This window comes from Microcaecilia unicolor, chromosome 1 (genome assembly GCF_901765095.1).
Source record: "Microcaecilia unicolor chromosome 1, aMicUni1.1, whole genome shotgun sequence".
Classification (NCBI taxonomy): Eukaryota; Metazoa; Chordata; class Amphibia; order Gymnophiona; family Siphonopidae; genus Microcaecilia; species Microcaecilia unicolor.
In genome coordinates this window covers 521,834,209-521,855,439 of record NC_044031.1, presented here as the reverse complement: position 1 = coordinate 521,855,439, position 21,231 = coordinate 521,834,209, and positions in this window count along the sequence as shown.

Below are 21,231 nucleotides of genomic sequence, written 5' to 3'. Positions count from 1 at the left end.
AATATTTTTTTTCACTCAACGAATAGTTAAGGTCTGGACCTTGTTGCTAGAGGATGTGGTAACAGCGTGTGAGTGAGTGAATGGTATAGTTTCAGGTGTCCCTAGAAACATTCCCTCACTGAGGGTGCAGGTTTGCCAGCTTATGGCAGGTGGCACTACACCTGCCATATCAGAGGCTGAAACAAATCAATAACAACTGAAGGAATCCAAAGGGAAAGACAAAAACTAATCAAACAACAAAAATTCAGTCCCAACAAGATCTGGCGACACAACCAAAAGGACAGTAGTGGAACACTGCCCAACAAACTGACAAAATAGGTTAAATACATTTAAATACATTTTTTAAATAAAGTATTAAAGAGTGAAGTGGGGAGTTTAGTATAGGCTGTACATACAGCCGAGCAAAACTTCAGCAAGTCAAACCGCTACGAGAGAGACTCACTTGAAAAGCTCTGTACATCATGAAGCACTCCCCAACCAGTTAATGGAGCAATAGAATTTCCCTTCACTCAACCATCAGGAGTTTGTTTTGTTCCTTCTCTAGGTGAACTCTGGTGACACATTAGTAGAACTTATTATTAGTTTTATTTGGTAGTGATTTCACATTGCACTGTGTATTTATTCATTGAATTGAAAATTTGGGGTTCTGGTTGGGGAATGCTTCATGACGTATAGAGCTTTTCGAGTGAGCCGCCCTTTGGGTGGTTTGACTCACTAAAGTTTTGCCCAGCTGTATGTACAGCCTATACTGAACTCCCCACTGCACTCTTTAAAAAATGTATTTAAAAATGTATTTACATTTATTTAACCTATTTTGTCAATTTGTTGGGCAGTGTTCTACTACTGCCCTTTTGGTTGTGTTGCCAGATCTTCACATTGTTGGGATTGACTTTTTGTTGTTTGTTTTTTTATGTCAGAGGCTGAAGCACAGCCTATGTAGCATAGGAATGTTAGGCTGCCTAGTTAGGAGGGTGGGGCTCAACAGTGAGCAGAAAATAAAAGCCCTCTGGCAGAACACAACAGAGAGGCCCTGGGAGGAGAGAAGCCGCCCTGCAGTGTAGGTCTCCCCTGCTTCTGTATAAGCAACCAGAATCTGGCTAAAGTAGGCTAAGTTTTAATTTTTGCTTTACAAAAATCCTGTCCTTGAGTTCCAGCTGGAGCCAGACCTGGGTTACGCAACCCTGCAAGTAGCTGTATGTACTGTGGACCTTATTCTTTATTTACTGTACCTGTGATGTAACAGAGTTCAGTATTAGTTTAATAAAGGGGTTTTGATTCATTCTTTCTCCTTGTCTGGCTATATTTTATGAAAGTCTTCCGCTCCAACCCCACTCACACTATCAAACAGTGGTTAGCGTATCTGTGTTTAAAAAGGTTTGGACAATTTCCTGGAGGAAAAGTCCATAGTCTGCTATTGAGATAGACATGGAGAATCTACTGCTTACCCTGGGATTGGTAGCATGGAATGTTGCTACTATTTGGGTTTCTGTCAGGTACTTGTGACCTGGATTGACCACTGGTGGAAACAGAAGACTGGGCTAGATGGACACTGGTCTGACTCAGTATGGCTATTTTCATGTTCTAATGAAATCTGATATACCGCTTTTCATAGAAATATAGAAAAATGAAGGCAGAAAAAAGACCATATGGCCTATCCAGTCTGCCCATCCATGCCATCCCTTCTTCTCACTTAGAGGTCCTATCTACTTTTCCCAAGCTTTCTTGAATTCAGATACAGTTTTCATCTCCACCACCTTCACTGGGAGGCCATTCATTGAAGATATATATCCTTAGATTACTTCTGAGTCTGTCTCCTTTCACCTTCATCCTAGGTCCCCTCATTCCAGAGCTTACTTTCAATTGAAAGAGACTCACCTCTTTTGCATTTATGCCATAGAGGTATTTAAACATCTCTATCATATTTCCCCTCTCCCACTTTTCTCCCAAAGGATACATACTGAGATCTTTAAGTTTGTCCCCATATGCTTTATGGTGAATATCATAGACCATTTTAGTAGTCACCCTCTGGACCAACTCCATCCAGTTTATAACTTTTTGCAGTGTGTTTTTTCTAGCAAAAAAGGTGCCGGTACTCAAATGCTAGGCCACCCTTCAGGAGTGGGGTGATCACTGAGAGACCCACCCCATAATAGCCAGGCCCCTGCAACCAGTCACAGAACATATTACAAGAGCGAATTGGTGTGTAAAGCCTGAGCTCTATCATTAAAACTTAGGGTCCATAGGTCAATTTTAACTGACAATGGAAAAGGTGCCAGTACTCAGTACCCCCAAGTACCCCCTCAAAAAAAGCCCTCTTTTTGAAGGTTGAAGGTGTGATCTCCAGAATTCTAACTGAGGTCTCATCAGAGTCTTATACAGGGACATCAATACCTCATTTTCCTATCCCTATGAACCTAAGTATTCTTCTAGCTTTTGCCATCAATTTTTCTACCTGTTTGACCACATTAAGATTATTACATATGATCACATCCAAGTCCCACTCGTCTTTCATGTATAAAATTTTATCAGCCCATAAACTGTATCATTCCCTTGGGTTTTTGCAGGCCAAATGCATGATTCTGCATTTTTTAGCATTAAATCTTAGCTTCACTAGGTCCTTTCCCATGTTATCCACACCATCAGGGGTATCTACCCTACCGTAAATGTTGGTATCATCTGCAAAGAGGCAAACTTTACCAAACAGTCCTTCAGCAATATCACTTACAATAAAATTAAAAAGAACTGGCCCAGGAATCGAACCTTGCAGCACATCACTTCCCTTTCCTCAGAGTGAGCTTCATTTACCACTGCCTTCTGTTGCCTTCCATTCAACCAGTTCCTAACCCAGTCAGTCACTTTAGGGCCCATACTGAGGGCACTCAGTTTATTTATTAGTCGTTTATGCAGAAACATGTCAAAGGCTTTGCTAAAATCTAAATACACTGCATCAAGCACTCTCCCTTGACCCAACTCTCTGGTCACCCAGTATGAGAAATTAATCAGGTTTGTCTAGCAAGACTTGCCTCTAAGGAAACTACGTTGCCTCAGGTCTTATAATCTATTGGACTCCAGAAACTTCACTATTCTCTGTTTGAAAATTGTTTCCATTAATTTACTTACCACAGAAGTCAAACTTACTGGCCTGTAGTTCCCAACCTCTTCCTTACTTCTGCTTTTGTAGAAAGGGACCTCATCTGCCCTTCTCCAGTCCTTCAGGACCACTTCCGACTCTAGAGAAGTATTGAAAAGGTCAGACAGTGGAGCCACCAGAACTTCTCTAAGTTCCTTCAGTACCCTTGGATGTATGCCATCTGGCCCCATCAGTTTAGGTAGCTTCTCACAAATGCAGTCCTGTGAAAATCCTTCAGGGTCAACCACACCTCCATTCCTATTTGTGTTTGTCTTCTGCAGTCCTGCTCCCAGCTCTTCAGCCGTGAACACAGAACAGAAATATTTGTTAAGAAATTCCACTTTATTAGCTTCTACATATTCCTCCTCTTCACCTTTGAGTGAATGCCACTTTTGCACTTCCTCCTATCACTAACATAGGGGGACAAGACATTTTTTTTTTAGATATCACTAACATATCTAAAAAAAAAAATGTCTTGTCCCCCTATTTTACTGTATTGGCAATTTTTTCTTCCATTTGCACCTTTGCTTTCCTGACTACTTTACGTGCTTCTCTGAGCTTTGTTAGATATTGTTGCCTGTCTTCCTCTTTTTGTGATCTCTTGTAGTTTATGAAGACTATTCTCTTTTTCCTTACCTTTTTGACTACTACTTTTGAGAAACAAAGCAGCCTCCTTTTCCTCATACTTTTATTTACTTTCTTTACAAAAAAGTTTGTTGCCCTTACAATAATTACTTTTAGTTTTTTGTCCACTGCTTTCCTATTTCTTCCAGGTGCTCCCTTCCAGCTAATAACTCCTTGAGGTAATCCCCCATTTGAATAAAGTTAAGTTTTTTTTAAGTCTAGAACCTTCATTTTTGAATGACCTCTCTTCCCACCTGTCTATTAAACCACACCATTCAATGATCACTGGATGCCAGATCACCCACTTTAACATCAGAAATTCTCTCCCCATTCAAAAGCACTGACTCCATTATAGCCCCATCCCATTTGGGTTCCATTACCAACTGCTAGAAAGCTCTCCCTGTAGAGAACCAGGATCTCCCTACTTCTTGAAGACTCTGCACTATTAGTAGTACTTCCTCTTTCACAGTTCTATGTCCACTTCTTCTGTCTGTAAAGGAGGCCTGTATATCACACCGATGTAAATGCATTTTCCATTTCCTCTTTCCAGTTTAACCCACAGTGCCTCTTCCTTACCCTGTAGGTCCTGTAATTGTGTAGCTTTAATTATATTTTTAATATAAAATGCTACTCCCCCCCCCCCCCCCCCAGTATAGCTAAATCTCAGTCATGGTTTTCCACGAACCATATCTCCTTGACTTCCACTAAATCCAAATCAGCCTCTAGATCCAGAACCTTATTTTCCATACTACAGGCATTGGTATAGACTATTTTCCAAATCCATTTAATGCTCCACTTATCTCAGGTCTTACTGTATATTGACACCCCTAAGGACATCTTGAGTGCAGCCTGCTTGCTTTAGTGAAGAGCACTGGCTCTGAGGGACTCCCCTTTCTACTAAGGCTGAGCTTCCCTGCCCATTTCTTTAATCCCTCAGGTATCAGTCACCCTCCCTGTCCTAGGCAATTGCCTAACCAATAACCAAGGCTTCACTAGTTTATATATATATATATATATATATATATATATATATATATATATATATATATATATATATATATATTGGATGTCACAAATCTCATTCAGCTAAACAGTGCTGCTCTCTTCCCCTTCCAGAGATTAGGAATGTAAAAAAGTATACTTTAGCTTCCCAGTATAATTATATAATAGACAATTAATTAAACCTTTACTCCTTGTAATGTATATCTGGCAAGCTTATAACATCACACATCAGTTTCCCTTTAAACACATTCCCCTTTTCCCAACTAGCAGCGAATACCTCCGCAGAGCTACCGACAATAGATTTTGAAAGGATGCATAGAGCTTTGGGTCCCAAAACAGCAGACTGCTCAAGAGACTTGGTAGCTTGCTTCTTGTGTTTCCTGTTGAAGGAGCGCATACTTCGTACCGCCCGACAGGTAGGGCATATTCTTTGGGAAAATGCCAGAGTGAAAATATTTGCTGATATGTCCGCCATAACTCTTCACAAAACATGGGCCTTCAGAGAAGTCACTACGAGGGGCATTTTCGAAGTTGGAATTTGGATGTCTTGTAAAACGTCCAAATTCGGAGGCGTGGAGAAGGTCATTTTCTAAAAAAGATGGACATCCATCTATGTGTTCAAAAGTACCATGGATGTCCTTGGATTTGGACGTCTTTCATTTTCGGCCATTTTCGAAACCAAAAATGTCCAAGTCTAAAACGTCCAAATTCAAGCCATTTGAACATGGGAGGAGCCAGCATTTTTAGTACACAGGTCCCCCTGACATGACAGGACAGCAATCGGGCACCCTAGGGAGCACTGTAGTGGACTTCATAAAATGCTCCCAGGTACATAGCTCCCTTAACTTATGTGCTGAGCCACCCCCCCCCCCCCCCCCCAAAACCAACTACCCCCAACTGTACACTGTAATAACTGTAATCCCGGTAGCAAACCTTCAGGGGTGGTAGGCTCCCTTTAGCAGTCCACAAATAAAGTCCTTCCAGAAAACACAGCTTTTAGTTCCCAACAGTTTATTTCCCCATCTCCACCAAATCTCAGTTCCAGGGGTTAAAGTCCCATTCGGTTTCCAAAATAAAGCAACAAGAAAAAACTTCCCTTTAAATCCAAGTTCTCCCCCCCAGTTCAACAGCCTGGGTTTCAGTTTTAAAAGTCTTTCTGCTTGGGTGGTTGCAGAATGGCAGTACACCGCCCACAACACAGCTAATTGACTCCTGTGACCACCCACTACCTTCAGTCCCTGCAACTCTGCCCCAAAGTACAATTACAGTCCATGCCCACTGGTTCCTCCAAACCTGGTGTGTTGGTCTCTCCAGCCTCCCCTTCCTCCAAACACTCCATTAACTCTGCCTCTCTGCTAGGCTGTTGGTTGGAGACCTCCTCCCCCTCCCAGGTGGAAGGAATCTTGTACTGATTTCTAACCCACGGGTATTGAGCTTTGTCATCCCTGCTCCCCCTTCTGGCCCTTGCCTGCCATCGCAGCTGCTCTCTCCAGTCCTTTTCCCCCTCCCTTCCACGTGGAGGCCACACCGGGTTTTGGGACCTACCACCCTGATCCCTTCTCTCAGGGCTTTGTGGGGAATGTAGTCTGGCCCCATACCTCCTCCTGAGCTGCTTAGACCCTCCAACCTCCTTACACACCCCCCCCTTCAAATAATTGCGACTCCCCGCTTCCTCCAGGCTACTTGCTGGGGAGTTCGCAATTCGGGACAGGGCGTCAGCGTTCCCGTGAAGCTTCCCCGCCCTATGCTGTATTTCAAAGGAAAAAGCTTGTAAAGCTAAATACCAGCAGGTGAGTCTGGCATTCTGCCCCTGCATTTGTTGGAGCCATTTCAGAGGTGCGTGGTCAGTAATCAAAACAAAAGGATTGCCCTGCAGATAGTATTTCAGAGTTTCTATAGCCCACTTTATAGCCAAACACTCCTTCTCTATAACAGCGTAATGCTGCTCTGCCGGGTGCAGTTTCCTACTCAGAAAAAGGACAGGGTGCTCCTCCCCTTCAAACTCCTGGGAGTTGTCCGGCCGCTAAGCAGAACCTGGTCCGAGTACCTGGCTCAGCAGCACTCTACTTGGTACAAGAACTCACAAGTCTGACAATAAGGCCCTGATTCAGCAGGATGTACCTCCACTTCGATATATTCAGTTTTGGGAACAAATTCTAAGGCGTAATTCTTTAGTACATTACATTTAGTACATAAAAGTAATTATTTAGTACATTACTGTTTTTAATTGTTATTTCATTACCGATCTTGTTATACCTAACATTTTATTCCACTATGTTACTCTTATTCTTGTGTTATTATTAATTGTATTTCTATTCAGCCATGGAATTAGCCAGGGCAAAACATTGTAAGCCACATCGAGCCTGCAAATAGGTGGGAAAATGTGGGATACAAATGCAATAAAATAAATAAATAAATAAATAAATAAATAAATAAATAAAATAAATAAAAATTATACCCAACAGGAGTGGGAGTGTATATTTTCTAGGCTACTTTGAGTCTCAGTAGGGAGTAACATGGTGGAAAATGTTATATATGGGTATCTTACAATAGACTGTCTCCATCATATCTATCCAGCTGTCTCTGATCTATGTTGGAGAGGGAGTGGGAGACATTTACTCATATCTGGTGGTTTTGCCCACAAGTAAAGACCTATTGGGCCTGAGTATTTGCTTTGATTGTTGAGATTTGGGGATTTTCTTTCCCATCTAATAATGGCTGTGCATTGCTTCACCTTAAACCTCCTGGGCTCCCTGTTAAATATTGCAAACTGTCTTTTCAATTGCTGACTGCTGGTAGGATAGCCTTGGCTGCCACTTGGAAGCAGAGTACATTACCCACATGCCAGCGTTTGTTGTCTAAGTTTGACTTTGTCCACGAGATATCTAAGCTGACAGCTATTCAGCACAATAAGTTGCAGAACTTCCATGCAAGTTGGGAACCATACTCTACATGGAGAGAAGTGCATGTAGATTAATCCATCTTCACCTATACTGGACTGAAGGCCTCAAGAACTCATGATGATAAAGGTGGGTGGGAGGATTTCTAGGGTAGGAGTTGAGCATTTTTTTGTAGAGGTCTGGGTTTTCTCTTAATGTAGATTTGTACCAAAGAACAATGGTATAACATTTGGTTTGTATGACCCCTTTGTATATTTGCAATTGTGCTTTTCTCTTTTGTACTGCTCAATCTTGTTTAATTGGTTTTTCAATATATAATAAAAATTTGATTTAAAAAAATGTCTATCCATAGGATCACTCACAGTTGCCGAAGGAATAGAAGCTGTCTTCCCTTTAACCTTTCTCTTCACCATCTTCAAAGAATAACAGACAAAGGAACCTGCCACACTAAACTTCAGGCTCTCCTTCTCCACATACCAGGTCAGCTTCAAACCACTAGCAGGGAGGCTCCAAGAAATAGGCAGCAGTCGATAACCTTACAGCTGGGGGCATGGTTAAGCCACAATGTTCCAGGAAACAGAGTTTCTCTCACCCAGCTAGTTCCCTGCAGCCAGCGTTGCCGATTACCCAGTCCCCAAACCCGCCCAAAAAGTTCACACCCCCGCCCCCGCTGTCATCAACCCCACCCCCACTGTCATCAACCCCACCCCCGTCGTCATTAGCTCCACCCCTGCCGTCATCAACCCCGCCTCTGGCTTCATCAGCTCCACCCCTGCCATCACCAGCCCCACCCCCAACATCACCAGCCCCGCCCCCGACGTCACTAACCACTCCCCCAACATCACTAACCACCCCTCTGACATCACTAACCATGCCCCCCGCGGCGCAAAAAACCGCAGCCGGCGAAGGAAAAAAAACGCCCGCCAAAAAAAAATAGCCCAAAAAACCGCAACCCGCAGTGGTCAGAAATTTCCCACAGCGGGTCGCGGAAAACTGCCCAATTGGGCGGGAAAACCACCCATCTGGCAACCATGCCTGCAGCTGCTGCATTTCTGGCTCTCCTTCTCCACACACCAGGTCAGCTTCCCTTCCAGCATGAATTAATTCTGAACAAGTATAAAGCAGTGGACTGCTGGTTTACTTGAGGTCTCCCTATGCCAAGTACTATATTAAATCTTTTTGGAATTTCTATTCTACCTTTTAATTTCTCTTGTTATCTAGGAATTGTTCTTGACACACAACTCACTTTCTTGCCACAGATATCTAATTTATGCAAGACTGGTTTCATTGTTCTCCAGCAATTCCGTTCAGTGCAAAGATATTTTGACCATGATACATTTCATTTTCTTATTCTCTCCTTATTAGTAACTAGGCTAGACTACTGCAATATCATATATCTACGTTGTTCTCATGCTAATTTAAAAGAAACCCAATCCGTACAAAATACAGCTATTAGATTGTTATGTCATGCTCACAAATCTGATCATGTTTCCCCATTACGCTATAATCATCACTGACTCCCTGTCGAGCAGTGAATAATATTCAAAATATTGGCACTTACTTTTAGACCTTCAGAATTTGTCTCCCCCATTATCTAGCACCTCTTACTATTCTGCATTGCCTCCCCCCCCCCCCCCCCAACACACACACATATTCTTTCCTCCATAAATGATCATCAGCTGGTTATTCCCAGTCCCAAATCTACTCAGCTAAATTCTACCAGACACCATGCCTTCTACTTTACAGCCCATTTCTTTTGGAACTCTCTCCTCCTAACTCTCTGTGCCAAATTATCTTTGAAAAATTTCAAGTCCACCATAAAAACCTGACCTTTTAATCAATCTTTTAACTCTACTCTTACACTCTACATAAGATCCCATATAGGATTACTGCAGCTGAATCCACTGCTATTCCATTACCTTTCTCCCCACCTACCTTTCTTAACTCTATTTCTCCCCCTTTTTTTTCATTATAATGATCTTTGAGTTTGACTGCTTTTAGAATGAGTGTGTTGTTCTTTCCTGTCTCTTACTGTAGTTTATTTCCTACTCTGAAATTTGATTTTAGTTTTGTAAACCGCTTAGTTCTGCAAGTTAATTTAGGCAGTATAGCAAGTTTTAATAAACTATAACTGTAAAACTGCTGTACCTGTATGTAATATGTAAACTGTTTTGGTTGTAGCACAGAAAGGTGATATATCAAGAATCTAATAAACAAAAACATCTTTAAAAAATAAGAACACCTAAAACACTAAACAGACCCGGCAGTTCACTCCTTCCCACCACACTGCATTATATACCTTTGGAAACAAAAAGGTTTTAAGATCTCTCCAGAATGTCATATAGTTCCTTAAGTGCCATAATAGCAGTGGCAAACTGCACTACTCCAACAGGGCTGCCATTGATAACGCTCTATTATGATTCCATACTCCTGTCATCAACTTCCTTGAAGTTACATTCATGAACGCACTGTGACCAGATTTCAGTCTTCTCCCTGGGGCATGCCATTCCATCTTCTCTTGTAAATACTGGGGCCTTCTCTACCACAGAGTATGAAAGGTTGCCATCATCAATTTGAAATGTAGCTAAGCAGGTATTGGTAACCAGTGTAACTGGGTTAATAATGACTTAGCAGAACAACATTTTGGGGCAAATAGAATCATTTGTGTAGCAGAATGTTGTGTTGCCTTTAAATGCTTCAATTACAAGGTTGTTTAAATAACATGGGCATATGGGGGTGAAGGGGAATACTAAAAAGTGGGTACCCCCATTTAGGCCCCAAATATACATATACATGACCAAAATTCTTGTATATGTCTGTGTATGGTGGCACATATTTGCACAAATACCAATATTCCAACTGCACACTATTCTGTAACTATGAACCTATAATCAATAGCATATAGTTTGCTGGTGGGCATTTACATAGGTGGAGTCTGGGTGGAGCATAGGCAGGGCATGCACTTATAAAAGGTAACTTGTTGTAGAATATTATGTTATTTGTTGCATTTGTATCCCACATTTTCCCACCTATTTGCAGGCTCAATGTGGCTTACATTGTTCTGTCATGGCAATCGCCATTTCCAGAGTGAGAGATACAAGTGGTACTACATTAAGATCATGATTGACATAGTAGATTAGCAGTCAAGTGTAAAGAGTTCATTTTCGGAATAAGATATAAAGTGGTATTGCGTTAAGGTTCATTCGTGGTAAACCTTGGTAGTCGAGTAATGATAGTTAGGTTTTACCCAGTTCAGGCTTGAGTTTCGTTGTCTGGTAATTAGGATGGTTCCTTGTGGTATGCCTTGTTGAACAGGTTGGTCTTCAGTGATCTCCGAAAGTTAGTTAGGTCGAGCATTTTTTTCACGGCGAGTGGTAATGCATTCCATAGCTGTGTACTTATGTAGAAGAAGCTGGATGCATATGTTGATTTGTATTTTAGTCCTTTGCAGCTGGGGTAGTGGAGATGTAGGAATGTGCGTGCTGAACTTTTAGTGTTCCTGGGTGGTAAGTCTATGAGGTCAGACATGTAGACCGGGGCCTCTCCGTAAATGATTTTATGAACCAGAGTACAGAATTTGAACGTAATACGTTCTTTAAGTGGGAGCCAGTGTAGTTTTTCTCTATCTCCAGAATCTAGGTATGAGCATTTGCTTTCGCCTAATGGCATATGCACATAAAGACCAAGTTACACTAGTAATCTATAAGCTCTATTAAGGTGCCCTCTAGACACCCCTTTATATAATTTCCCCCTATGGAGGTAATGTTATAACAGGGCTCCTAGGTTAAGGACTGAATTATATAAATGGTGCCTAAAAAAATCGACGCCAAAAAATAGTGCTATGAGCTATTCTATAAACGGCGCTTAAACAATGAAACCTTGGTGTAAATTCCCATGCCTAAATTAGGCGTGGATGCCCTTTATTATATAACAATGCACATAAATTAAAGGAAAGAGCCTCATCTGCCCCTGTCCCCCCTCCCCCATGGCCACATCCCCTTTTCAGACCCACGCATAAAATTTACGTGCAGATCCTCTGCCTAAATTTACCTGCATTAGCACCAATAATTGCTTGTTAAGAACTCAGTTATCGGTGCTAATTGGCTTGTTATTCATTAATTACACATGCAAATTGGGCACGAGCCAACATTTGTGCACACAATCTTTTGTGCTTTTTATAGAATTCTGACAATAAGGTAATCCGGTTAGAGTATGAAGGTCTACTAATACTTCCATGCTAGAACTCTGTGCTTTGACTAAGGCTCATCTGACCTCCACGCAATACAATGCTTTTTTTGGCATGCTGCAGCATTATGGAATCTGCTTCCAACAGATATATGTGAGGAAGCTTCTTGTATACAATTTAAGGTAAAATTGAAGACTGATTTCTTTTTTTTTAGGCAGCTTTTAGTTTGGTCAACCAGCATGAAAACAATTTATGAGGGCAACCAATGAATGTGAGTGGGTAAGTGTTGTCTTTCAGTGATTCCAGCACAAATCGGGATATGGCTGGCCTTCTCCTAAGCCCGGCCAAATCGGTATAATCGAAAGCCGATTTTGGCCGGCTTCAACTGCTTTCTGTCGCAGAGCCGGCCAAAGTTCGAGGGGGCATGTCGGCAGTGTACTGAAGGGACGGGGGCGTGGTTAAGAGATGGCCGGTCTCGGCCAATAATGGAAAAAAGAAGGCCGGCTCTGATGAGCATTTGGCCGACTTTACTTGGTCCTTTTTTGTTCACGACCAAGCCTTGAAAATGTGCTCGAACTGACCAGATGACTACCGGAGGGAATCAGGGATCACCTCCTCTTATTCCCCCAGTGGTCACCAACCCCCTCCCACCCAAAAGAAATATATATTTTTAAACATTTTTTGCCAGCCTCAGATGTATTACCCAGCTCCATCACAGCACTATGCAGGTCCCTGGAGCAGTTTTAGTGGGTACTGCAGTGTACTTCAGGCAGGCGGACCTAGGTCCATCCCCCCTACCTGTTACACTTGTGGTGGTAAATGGGAGCCACCCAAAACCCACTGTACCCACATCTAGGTGCCCCCTTCATCCCTTAGGGCTATGGTAGTGGTGTACAGTTGTGGGGAGTGGGTGTTGGGGGGGAGTTTAGGGGGGCTTTTAGATTGTAAGCTCCTTGAGCAGGGCCTGTCCTTCCATGTTAAATTGTACAGCGCTGCGTAACCCTAGTAGCGCTTTAGAAATGTTAAGTAGTAGTAGTGATTCCTGTCCTATTATTTTATGGTGTTCTTTCCTTGTATTATATTTTCTTGTAAACCAGCCTGACTTTTGATCAATAGAGTGGTATATGAAATATTTTAAGCTATTAAACTATTAAGCTGTTACACTACTAGTGCAAATCCAGCAATAGTAGCCCCTAGACTGTAGGCACAGACATTACGCCTGCTCGAGAGCAAATATAAATAGTAATGCATACTTTACATGTGTATGTGTTTACTTTTTTTTTTTAAATACATGAGTAAATTGTGACTCCATCCATGCTTTGCCTCCGCTCCTCCCTTGAGCATGTGTACAGTAGAAGTACACACTGGCTTGCATCACACACATGCTTAGGCATAAATTGATTTTATGAAAGCCCTGTACTCATCTAAAACAACATTTAAGGCACAAAAATGATTTCTAAAAGTACCCTCTAAATCACAAAAAAGGGTGTTTTGGTGGGCTAATGCTTTTGAAGGAGTTTGGTATATACAAATTGCAAGCTATGTCCCTAGGAATGCCTACACCTGTTGCATGTATAAGCGCACAATCTTGTCCGTGCAAGGACTTCATGCATTTGGCCATATAATTTTATACAAGCCATTTTCAACATGTACAACATGTTTTACACAGTGAAAATGCTTTATAAATGTACTACCTTTATAAGTAATGAAATGGAATGGAATCATAGCTTTGTATGTGGATCTCATAGAAGGCCTGAATCCTCTGACAGGCAAGTCCCAAATCATACCTGACGTTGCCAAGTTTTTAAGTTCATTACATTTCTTTGTCTCTGCGGAATCTAAAACAACCATGTTCCTAGCTGACATTTAGCAGATGCTCATGCCAGGTACTATAGGACCTGTGTTATCAGACTGATAATGTTATTATATTCTTCAGTGGCTACAATGGCAGGGCTTCAGCAGAGATTTCTATAATATCACTGTCCTACCCAGCATGCTAGTGACTGGTGGTATATCAAATAAAGGTGAAATGTGAAAGGTACATACATGTCAGACTGACAATACCTAGTGCAAGCAAAGAGACCATTAGAAGCTCAAAGCACTATTATTCCATCAATGTGCAAGTGGTCTGTGATGTTAACAGCTTGATGGATGTTCCAGACTTAAAGTATACCCAGTTATATGAAACTAGAAAACAAATATTTTCCGATGCAGTACCTTTACTGTGGAATGCTTTGCCAACATATCTAAAGTTGATTTCTAAGGCATTGGGTTTTAGAAAGCATTAAAACTTGTTTCAGCAAGCGTTCTGCAGTAGTATGTTTAGTAGTTGATAGGCATATAGAGCTACTGTGTTCCACTGTATATTTGCAATATGCTTTTTTTTATTTTTTGTTACATTTGTACCCCATGCTTTCCCACTCATGGCAGGCTCAATGCGGCTTACATATTGTATACAGGTACTTATTTGTACCTGGGGCAATGGAGTGTTAAGTGACTTGCCCAGAGTCACAAGGAGCTGCCTGTGCCTGAAGAGGGAATCGAACTCAGTCCCTCAGTTCCCCAGGACCAAAGTCCACCACCGTAACCACTAGGCCACACTATGCTATACACTGTTTAACCACTGCCAACTGATTAACTGTGATGCAGGGTATGGGTGTAGGCACTGGATTCTCAGTTCTATTGCTCATTGTAGGATGTGGTCAGAAGAGAGGTACAACAAAGCAAATATGCACACTTGCTGTGTTGAGTGCACCTTTGAGTGTTTGTCATGGGCCGAGGAGGGTAAGCCCTTGGGCAGCAGCCGAGCTGACACTGGCTAGCTAACCCAGAGGCAAGGTAGGCCCTGACTGGTGACAGGCAAGTCACACCCAGGCTAGGACCAGAGCTGGCCAACTTTAGAAGTTCACCAGGAGAGCAGGCGTACTGTAACAGAGGCCACAGCAGGCGAACAGGTCCAGATACCAAAAATGGTACTGAAAAGGCTCAAGAAAATCCAAACAATCCTGGGTCAGGACAGGCAGCTGGCAGGCAAAGTCAGGAACAGGCCAGAGATCAAGGCAAGCAGCAGGCAAATGAAGTTAGGAACAGGCCAGAGATCGTTAGGTGACTCTTATAAGAGCCCTTGGGTAGAGGAAACCAGCAGGGTGACCCACTGGCGCAAGGCAGGGACAGACAGGCAGGAATATAGAGCAAGGCAAGGCAGGGCAGGCAGGGACACTAAAATAGGGCTAGCCGAGGCAGGAATACTGAAACAAGGCAAGGCAGGAACACTGGAATGGGGGCAGGCAGACTGAATACGCAAACCAACACCAGAACAGGCATAGCAACACACAACAGGCAAAAGCTAAGAGATCTGTTGCAAAAGCACTGGTTGAAAGGCAGGAACTTCCCTATATACCACTAAGCAGGAAGTGATGTCATCAGTCTGTGCCCTCTTACAGGGCTATAAAAGGAAGTGCAGCATTCCAGGAAGTAGAACAGATTCTCTGAAGACAAGCAGGCTGATATTCTCACAAGTGGGTGACGTCACGTCGGTACCGGAGGATTTTCAAGCAAAATCTAAAAATCCCTTCAACAGCGTTCCATCGCGCAAGCGATCGCACTGCGCATGTGCGCACACATCCTCCCACTCGCCGTGCAGACACGCCCCTCAGTTCTTCTTTTTCTGTGTCTGAGGAGACACAGAGTTCGTTAGTGCTTCGTGTTTCTTCAGGTTTTCGGAGTTAAGTCTCTTCTTTATTTTATTTTTTCATTTGTATCCCGCGCTTTCCCACTCATGGCAGGCTCATTGTGGCTTACATATACAGGTACTTTTTGCACCTGGGGCAAGGACGGGTTAAGTAATTGCCAGAGTCACAAGGGGCTGTGCCTGAAATGGGAATCAAAACTTATGGAGACTGTTTCTTTATAGGTTTCTTATTTTGTGCGACCGTTCTTAGGTTGCTCAGTCGGGTATAGTTTTTCTCCTTTTTCTCATCAAAGATGCCCAGCGGGCCTTGCACCGCTGCATCCGGCCATCTCGGCTACTGATCTGCACTCCTGGTGCCTTCAGTACCTTGGGCCGACCATCGTCCGCCAAGAGACCGATGCACGCTGGGTACAGTGATGCATCGAGTGGGTCTCCACCAAGAAGCGTCGGCGCCCAGAGCATCGTTCTGCACTGCCTCCGGCATTGGTACCGTCAGGTACCACCTCTGTTTGGAGGTATTGGCGTGCTGCCTCAGGCTTTGCACCAGACGTCGGTACCATCGGTGCCATCGGCGCCGAGAGCTTTGCTCCCTCTGTTCTGGAGGTATCCTGGCACCGGACGTCGGTACCATCGGTGCCGAGAGCTTTGCTCCCTCTGTTATGGAGGTATCCTGGCACCAGACGTCGGTACCATCAGTGCCGAGAGCTTTGCTCCCTCTGTTATGGAGGTATCCTGGCACCGGACGTCGGTACCATCGGTGCCGAGAGCTTCTCTCCCTCTGTTATGGAGGTATCGTGGCACCGGACGTCGGTACCATCGGTGCCGAGAGCTTTGCTCCCTCTGTTATGGAGGTATCCCGGCACCGGACATCGGTGCCATCGGTGCCATCGGTGCCATCAGTGCCGAGAGCTTCGCTCTCCCTCTGTTATGGAGGTATCTCGGCACCGGACGTCAGTATCTTCGGTGCCAGAAGCTTCTGCGGCATCTAGCTTTTTGCCTGAGGTGAGCTCCCCTCCGGTATCGGCAGCCCTCCGGTGTCGGCAGCCTCCCAGGTCAATTTTTCCATTGCCGTCGGTGGAGGAAACTTCACCGGAGTCGCCTAGGGAGTCAACTTCTCGAGGTCTCCGCACCTCCAAATCGAGACGGCCTCGGTTCTGAGCTGCTGTTTCTGAGTTATTAGCTCCATTCGATGAGGGCTCATCTGATGAAGATGAGGGTCATGCAGTTTTCTCTGCTGAGGATTCTCTAGGTCTTCCATCTGACTCAACTGCCTTATCTCAAAAGCGGCTCTTCCCTCCGGAGAGTTTGTCTTTTTCATCTTGTGTGGGTAATGTCTGAGGCCATTCCCTTCCCTGTGTAGATTGTGAATGAGCCCACGGCCAAGCTGCTCGAGGTCCTAGACTAGAATCTCCACCTAAATCTTCTACCACAGCTCCTTTTCATGATACACTATCCCTAAAAGGGCTGAATCCCAGTATCGAATCCACGGGGAACCCAGTTTCATTAGGCCTCAGTTACCTCATGATTCTGCGGTGGTGGATTCTGCTCTCAGAACAGATAGGAGTTCTAGAAACTTGCTTGGCCGCCCCCGGGGCCAGAGCATACAATCTTAGCCTCTTTTGGGAGAACGGCGTACCAGGCTGGCATGATCGCATCCAAAATCGAATCCTACCAGATCTTTACGAGCACTCCCACCGGACCAGGCTAAACCTTTTCACCAGGTGGTCAGGCAGCACACGGTGTGTCGCAGGTTCCTGTCCAGGGGCATTTTCGGCACTTGCAATGTGACATCTGGGTTCTGCTCTGGGTAATGTGATACGCAGACTCTCATGTCTGCGTGCACCTAACCTGGGGGAGAGGACTCAGCAGAAAATTTCATCCACTTCCTCATCTCGGAAGTTCTTTAACGGGAAGAGAAGTTTTTTCCTTACGCCTCAAGGCGTACGTATACTCCTGCTTCTCGACAGCCGGTTCAGGCTCTGCCACAGCACACTCGTTCTAGTCAACAATGGGCACCTAAACAGGTCCCTGCAGCTCCTCAGCAAACACCAGGGACGGGTTTTTGACTGACTCCAATTCAGCATAGCCACCATAAAAAATGTCCATACCGGCCGATCTGCCTGTCGGAGGGAGGTTAAAATTTTTTTCACCAAAGATGGCTTCTTGTAACCTCCGACCGGTGGGTTCCTCAAATAGTCCGGTTAGGATACACTCTCAATCTGGAGTCAATCCCTCCAAACTGTTCACCGGGAGCTCAATCCTTTAGCTCCCATCACAAGTGGGTACTTGCAGAGGAACTCTCCACCCTTCTCAGCGCCAATGCGGTCGAGCCCGTTCCACCAGGGCAAGAAGGGTTGGGATTCTATTCCAGGTACTTCCTTGTGGGAAAGAAAACAGGGGGGATGCGTCCCATCATAGACATAAGGGGGCTGAACAGATATTTGGTTCAGGATGCTTTCCCTGGGCACCCTTCTTCCCATACTTCAGGAAAACGATTGGCTATGCTCTCTGGACTTACAGGATGCTTATACCCAGTTTGCGTCCAGAGTATTTTTTCCTAGTGCCTTGCTGTTGTTGCAGCATCTCTTCGTAGACTGGGAGTGCATATGTTCCTTTATCCCGATGATTGGTCGTCTCAACAGATTACAGCTCAGTAAATATTGAGACTTCTAAGGCACATGGCTTCCACAGTTCACGTAACTCCCATGGCACCTTTACACATGACATCCGCTCAGTGGATCCTAGCTTCCCGGTGGTATCAAGCTTCAGGGTATCTATAGGATGTGACCCTACTGTCCGCCAGTTTTCGGAATTCCCTTCAGAGGTGGTCAATTTGCTCCAATTTGGTTCTGGGGCGTCCCTTCCAACTTCCTCAGCCACAAAAAAAGATGCTGACGATGGTTGCATCCCTCCTCGGGTGGAGAGCACATGTAGAGGGGCTCCATACTCAAGGACCTTGGTCCCTTCAGGAAAAGCATCTTCAGCTTAATCTCCTGGGGTTGCAAGCGATCTGAAACATTCTAAAGGCTTTCACAGATCGGCTATCCAACCAAATTATTCTAATTCAAACAGACAATCGGGTTGCGATGTACTCCCTCGATAACAAAGGGGTACTGGATCTCGCCCTCTGAGTCAGGACGCCGTGCAGATGTAGCTGTGGGCCCGCCAACATGGCATGTTTCTCCAAGCCTTTTATCTAGTCGGCGTAAACAACAGTTTGGCCGACAGGCTGAGCAGGATAATGCTACAGTCATGGTCGTTGAGCATGACTGTAGCTCGAAAGATCTTCCGAGAGTGGGGCACCCCTCAGTGGATCTTTTTGCCACTTAGTCCTTCACAAAGTCCCTCAGTTCTGTTCCAGGCTGCAGGTCCACGGCAGGCTAGCATCGGATGCCTTTCTCCTTCATTGGGAGACAGGCCTTCTGTATGCGTATCCTCCCATACCTCTGGTGGGAAAGACTTTGCTGATACTCAAGCAAGATCGTGGAGCCATGATTCTGATCGCTCCCTTCTAGCCGCGTCAGATATGGTTCCCTCTTCTTCTGGAGTTGTTCTCCGAAGAACCCTGGAGATTGGAAAGTTTTCCAGCTCTCATTACGCAGAACGAGGGGGCACTTCTACATCCCATCCTCCAATCTCTGGCTCGCACAGCCTGGATGTTGAAAGTGTAGATTTCGCCTCTTTGGGTCTTCCAGAGAGTGTCTCCCGAGTCTTGCTTGCTTCAAGAAAAGATTCCACGAAGAGGTGTTATTCTTTTAATGGCAGAGGTTTGCCGTCTGGTGTGACAGCAAGGCCCTAGATTCTCGCTCTTGTCCTATACAGACCTTGCTTGAGTTCCCTCTACACCTGTCTGAGTCTGGTCTGAAGACCAACTCTGTAAGTGTTCATCTTCGTGCAATAAGTGCTTTTCATCAACGTGTAGAAGGTCAGCCTATCTCTGGACAGCCTTTAGCTGTCCGCTTCATGAGAGGTTTACCTCTGTCCATTGGAGCCATCTCTGTGGGTGCTGTGGCTGCTTGCGCACCCCCAGTGTTGAGAGAATTCCTTGTGTGTGTCCAGGGGGGTTGTTTCCGTTGGGCTTAGCACCCCCAGTGGTTTTGAAAAGTTGGCTCCTATGCTTCTGTCAAAGCCCCCTATCAAACCTCCTCCAGTGTCATGGGGTCTCAATGTCGTTTTCATCCAGCTGATGAAAGCTCCTTTCGGGCCATTGGATTCCTGCCATCTGAAGTATTTGAGCTGGAAGGTCGTTTTTTCTTGGTGGCTGTTCCTTTAGCTCGTAGGGTTGGTGAGCTTCAGACTCTAGTAGTTCAAGCGCCTTTCCTTACTTTTCATCTTAACAGAGTAGTCCTCCGCACGCACCCAAAGTTCTTACCGACGGTGGTATCGGAGTACCATCTGATCCAGTCAATTGTCTTGCCAACATTTTTTCTCCCTCCTTATACAAGCCCTGGCGAAAGCAAGCTGCGCACTTTGGACTGCAAAAGAGCGCTGGCCTTTTTACATGGAGCGGACGAGCCCCCACGGACAGTCTGCCCAGTTGTTTATTTCTCTTAATGCCTATAGAGGGGAGTTGCTGTCAGGAACTGCACCATTTCTACTTGGCTAGCAGTTTGCATCTCCTTCGTTTTTGAGCAAGCTGGACTGACTATAGAGGGCCATGTCATGGCTCACAATATTAGAGCCATGGCTGAGTCGGTGGCTCATCTAAGATTAGTCACTATTAAAGAGATCTGCAACGCTGCGGCGTGGTCATCAGTCCACATTTTCACATCTCACTACTGCCTTCAGCAGGATAGTCGACGCGACAGTCTGTTTGGGCAGTCGGGGCTGCAGAATCTGTTTGGGGTTTAGATTCCAACTCCAACCCTCCTAGGCCCATTTTTATTCTGTTCCAGGCTACACTCTCATTTAGATGTTTCTTCTTTTCAGGTCAATTTTTATTCTGTCCTCGCCGTTGCGAGGCTCACTTGACCACTGTTTGTTGTGTTGTGTAAGCCTGGGAGCTAGAGATACCCCACTTGTGAAAATATCAGCCTGCTTGTCTTCGGAGAAAGAGTAGTTACTTACCTGTAGCAGGTGTTCTCCGAAGACAGCAGGCTGCATATTCTCACAAACCCTCCCACCTTCCCTTTTGGAGTTGTTTCCTTCATTTTTTGGATTTAAGTGAGGGGCGTGTCCGCGTGGCGAGCGGGAGGATGTGTGCACTCATGCACGGTGCGATCGCTCGCGCGATGGAACGCTGTTGAAGAGATTTTTAGATTTTGCTTGAAAATCCTCCGGGGATGACGTGACATCACCCACTTGTGAGAATATGCAGCCTGCTGTCTTCGGAGAACACCTGCTACAGGTAAGTAACTACTCTTTCTGGTATGGAATGCTGCTGGAGACAATGGAAAACAGATGAAGGGTTTGACAGTGCTAAAACATTGATCCATTTGTTTTTATAGATCAGGAGGTGCCTTAAAGTATTTGCAGTACATGGCTTGCAACACATGGCAGAGATTGTGGTTGCCTTCTGTGTGCGTTATAATATTGCTGTCAGGTTTTGACTTTCTGCCAATATTAATCCAGATCTGCTAGGGAACATCCCTAATATCCCTTTGCATCTAGAAAAATACAATGAGTTAGAGATTCACTGAGTCATGATTGAAGCCTTTTTTGGATGTGTTTGACAAGCAGACACATTTAAATCTATTTT